Raw genomic sequence first — 5,875 nt, 5'->3', positions numbered from 1 at the left:
AACTTTCAATGTTTCACTCTTATTAATCACTAATTATTTCTATTATACTTAAATATATTACAAAAAAAGTTATAGCACAAAATTTTAAATTTTAACTAATCACATCAATTTTATATTAACTCTAAATATTTTAAAAAAATTTACTCTACATATTCTAACATTTTAATTAATTGTAAACACTTTTTTAACTAGTTATTTCCAAACATATTTATAAAAATTAGATTATTGATTACTTTAATAATATCTTAACTAAACTAAATTTTTAAACTACACTAACAAATTTTAACATATTAAAAGTCTCTAAACAAAACTAACTAATAATCAACATTAATATTAATTAAAATTTTAAATAAATTAACTTACATATATGATCTAAAAAATTGAATAATATGTTCTTTAAATTTAGTGAGATCATAAACTATCATTGTTATTTTGCTCTTTTAAATTTAAAATTTTAATAACTGGTGAAGTTTAGAACACCATTCAACTCTTCCTCCCTCTTTGTAATTTACACTATGTTTGGGGTGGAAAGAAATTGGAAGGAAAGAAATTGAGTGAAAAGAAATAGAATGAAAAGAAATTGAAGTGAAATTTAATTTCTATGGGTGTGTTTGGATGGAAGGAAAATATGATGGAAAGATATTGAAAGATAAATAATTTATGTTGTTTGTTTGGGAAGAAAAATGGAGAGAAAAATGAATTAAGTTATATAATAACAATATTACCCTCCATATTATATAGTCATGTTATTATGTATACAATTATGTAAATATTCATAAATGTGATTAAATAATAACAACAAAATTTAATTATATTTATAATATAACAAGTTAATAATAATAATAATAATAATAATAATAATAATAATAATAATAATAATAACAACAAAGTTAGCGTGATCTAATTAGATAAAATATAAATTTTATTTTTGTTTACTACTCATCTCAATACATAAACTGGAAATAATTTCAAGAAGAAGAAATATCTAAATCAACAATTACATGTACATGATTTTAAAGAAGCTAACCAATCACATTATATCATTTGATTAATATATTATGCCTTATATTACACTTACAAATATACATAAAAAAAATCTTACATGATCAAGTCATTACATATGAAACTAACAAACTTAATACAGGGACCTCTTTGATCAAGTCATTGCTAATAGCATATACTCTTTTGACTAACTCATTACTAATAGCATAGTTAATAATAGTTATAATTATGAAAGTCACAAAATACAAAGACATGAGGTATTATCATTATAAGCCTTAATTAAGTCATAGATATGTTACCCACAAAATATGAAGATACTTGTACCTATCTTGATCTTAAAGTTATATTTGTGCCGGTCTCAAAATATTAGCCACATTACTAAGACTATTGTTCCTAGAGTGCACCTGCTTCTTTCATCAATTCATATAATGTGGCAAGACGTACGTCAGCCGGAACACCAAAAATTTTTCTTTTAGCTCTATCTTCTCAGCATAAAAAGCGGTAACACCTCATGCGCAATTCTGGCATCACACCTAAATTCTCTAACTCAGTCCACACGTCATTTTCAGAGTAAATGCGAGGCCTACTTTGCTCAAGAATCACAAGACCCCTTTCAGCTATTCGCACTTGTTGTTTAGCAATTTGAACTTGCTCCTTAGCTACCTGCACTTATTCTTCAGCTGTTAACACTTACTTTTCAGCAATATTAATTGATCTCTCATAAAAATGATTCCCATCTTTCATCATGTCAGTCAATGCTTGAATGCCTTTACTCATTATTTCCATTTCTGATTCTAATTTATCACTTATGATTGTTTTGCGTTTAGTACTTCTTGATGATGTTCCTTGAGAACCAGTTGATTGGTTAGATAAACCAATTTCAGGATTATGACCCATTGTAAAACTAGTAGCATGAGGAGTAATTGGATCCTCATTCCACTCCTCTTCCATATTTAAGAAACTATCATCATCATTCAAGTTAATTGTTTCTTTATTCTTCTCTCACCTTTTCACTTTTTCTTTGGCACTTTCAGCATGTTTTCCTGTTGCCCTGTCTGTACCATATATCTCAAATAGTTTATCATAGTGTTTGATTGGAGTACGCGTCCACTTTTTTACTTCTGGTTTTGTCTAAATCAAATAGAAGAATATTTACTATGATTGTGCCTATATGTAAATATATATTATTGAGATACTTCTTCAATAATTACTAGTGATATTTAATAAAAAAAAAAAAGAGTAAATGCATAAAGTATACCTTAATCAATTCTTCCCAAACTTCAGCTTCAGCCTCAAACATCTTTGTAATTGGATTCCAGGAAAATCCACTAAGCCCATGAAAATTATCATAACAAACTCCAAAATGATCCTTTAAAGTCTTGAGTCTATTCTTAAGATTTTCTTTGCGGATGTGGTTACCATAGATAGATCTCAAAAGTGAAAGTATGTTGTCATATGCCATTGTAGTAAATGTGCCATCCACTCTATTACCTTTGCGACATTCTTCAATCAAAGCATCAATGAAGGTTGTATCCATTTCGTCGGTCCATCTTAGGGTATCCCGACTAGTGACCTCACCTTGGCATGATGCTCTCTTTGCCATTAACACTTCTCAATCTACAAAATAAGTGGATAGAAATAACATCCATAATCTTAAATCAAACTATTTGTAAACTATCTTATCAATTATTCAACAAATAAAGATTCAATACACTCCATAAATACAACATGTGACAAAGTGATTCAATAATTGCACACCAAAGTCCTCAAACAGAATATGATAGCACTTTAAGAGGTAACATGAATTCAATAATAACAAATCATAGTTATAAAATCAACTCAGCGCACAGATAATACAACTAATAACTTTATTTGCAAAATTTTGTAAATGAGTGATCAAAGCCCTAATTGATAGTCAGCCCACATTTGAGCAGCTATTTCATCCCTTAATATGGCCCCCGCCTATAGTCTTCATCTTGTTCATGTCGAACTACTTCATCCTCTTCTGAATTATTTTCTTGTAGTTCTCGGTCAACTTGAGCTATGAGATGTGGATCAGGATCTACACCCATTAAAAAGTTATGTAATATGCAACAAGCTAGCACAATTTCAGTCATAGTCTCAAAGTCATAATGTGGTTTAGTGCCACTTGTGATTATTGTAAATCTTTTCTTTAAAACTCCAAATGACCTTTCGATAACATTTCTCAATGAAGCATGACGAAGATTAAATAATTACTTTTCATTTTCTGGGCCACGTCTTGCATACTCTTTTAAGTGATACCTTACACTTCGATATGGGGTAATTAATCCATGCTTCAACATAAATCCAGCATCCCCAAGGTAAAACTTTCCTACAGAATCCATCATTAGAAATGATTAATTTAGTATAAACACACAAACTACTACTCTTTACCTACTAATGAGACAATATAGTTTTATGTACATGCTAACCTCGTAGAAGTTTAAGATTATCACTTCTCGATAATGCATTCTTAAGAACTTTTGAGTCAGGTGCTGTTCCTTCCCAACCCGTTAATACATAAGTGAACTTCATATCAAAATCACATGCAGTTAATACATTCTGTGTCGGCCAGTCTTTTCTCCCTCGAAATTTAGGTTGATCGACTATGGGTGCTTTGACACGAAAATGTGTTCCATCTATAGCCCCAATACAGTCCTAAATAATAGTCCATTATTTAATAAAGTAACATGAAATTGTATATATCAATCAAAATTATTTATTCATGTAATTGTATATGTCCATACCTTAAAATAAGGATAAAATCTATGATTGTGAAGGATCGCCGGAGAAATAATGGATGCAGATGGTTGTCGAAGAAATTCATCTTCTAGTAAAATAATTGCCCGTAACACAGCATGGAAGTGGCGGCTAACAGTTTCTCCAGACCGGTGGTAGAAAAAAGAAACGGTTCTAGTTTTGACATTATGAGCTATTATATACAAGAACCTAGCAACTTGCTCCTCTACTGTAACATGTTTTGTATCCCTCACTTGACGTGTTGCTCTTAATTTCTCACACAATTGAAGAAATGCATCAGGGCCCATGCGTAGGATGTCACGACACCTATGAGTTTCTCTTAACTGTTACATTAAAGTAGCTCGAATTTGTTCTCGCCCAACCAATTTATGGGAGATGGATTTGTCAACCCTCGTAGACATAAATCTCAATAAATATAACATGTGCACGATGTAACATATCAGTGTTATTGTGCATAATTTCTGTCGTCTTTTCCAATCCTTCCTCAAAACTGTTAATATATGTTCTTGGTTTTCAATGGTTAACATATTTTTCTGATTATCGACCCCAAACTTTAAGGAAAGATTTAGTGGGAAATCACAATTAAAGATGTCTTCCATATTGGGGACCAAAAAACTTTTTTCATGATCAGCCTTATCCATTTAACAAGCACTTTGTAGTTTCAAATGTACATATCGTAGATTTACAGCACCAACAAAAACAAAAAAAGATAGCATCATATGTAAAGCATAAGCAATGTAGTTAAATAACTAGTATTCATATATATGACCTCCTAATCGAAGAATATAATTAAATATAAAAGAATCTCAACCAATTGAAAGATAACAAATTTTTATACCTTTCAAAAAAATTTAAACATAAACTACATATGAAAGAAAAAATAAAAAAAAAAAATAAAAAAACACAGAAAATGAAAGCAAGTAATAGGCCCTAATGTGATTTTGGGTATAAATTTACATAAAAATAAAAAAAAATTTATGGATATATAGAAAACAGTATTTTAGAAGAAAAATATTAAACAAGAGACCATATTGAAGATCTTATCTTAGTGAAAAACAAGCAGAAAAATCTAAGCTAAACTTGAATTTGGTCAAAGACGCCTTGCAACTTTCCAAAGTTATTTGTTGAACTTGAAATAGATAAAGTAATGGACTCTTTGATAGTCATCTTGAAAAATGATAATTTTTGTTATATATAAAGACTATTCACATGAAGATAGTAATTAATTTGTTATATGTTATATCATAAATTAACTTAATCAAATCATTTAAAATTGTTTAACGTTTTTTTATTTGTCCTTTTTAGATTAAAAAAATTATTTTAATCAACTTCAACACCTATCCATGTGAGAATTAGTATGAATTTTGTGTACAAGTAAATAAAATAGATGAATAATTATAAAAGTGTAGATTGTGAAACGAATTTGCGAACAAGTGCGATGGAACAAGTTTACTTTGCGGTGAAAGGTAAGTTGTTAATTTATATCATTTTTAATAACTGAGCTCCTAAATAATAATAATTTCTGTGTGTCCTACGAAATTAATTAGTTTACCTAAACCAAGTTTACTTTAGCAGTTATATTTCGATTGGAGCATTTTATCAGGCAGTTTATAGACATAAAAGTTAACAAAGTATGATTCAACATTTTTTCATTGGAATATTTGATCAAGCAGTTTACATACATGAAAATTAACAAAGTAATAAATCAAACCAAAATATAATCTCTATCCATATACTTCAAAATTAAATCACAAACACATATCCATCAATATATAGCGTCAAATGGGAAATAAGAGCAACATAAAAAATTTATCTATAGTATATACCCACATCAATTTTTTTAATTCTGATTAACTTATAAATCAGTACCTTTACATGTTTTTACTGGAGCATTTTATCAAACAGTTTATAGGCATGAAAATTAACAAACTCATAATTCAAACTAAAATGTAATCTTTATTCTTATACTGCAAAATTGAACCTGAGACCCACAGATCTATGAATCTAATAAAGAATGAAAGGTGAAATAAGAGTAACATAGAAAACTTACCAGATTTGACCCGTAGATGCAAGATGCCGTGACCAGAATGAT

This window comes from Arachis ipaensis, chromosome B07 (genome assembly GCF_000816755.2).
Source record: "Arachis ipaensis cultivar K30076 chromosome B07, Araip1.1, whole genome shotgun sequence".
NCBI lineage: Eukaryota > Viridiplantae > Streptophyta > Magnoliopsida > Fabales > Fabaceae > Arachis > Arachis ipaensis.
This window is presented reverse-complemented; position numbering follows the sequence as displayed.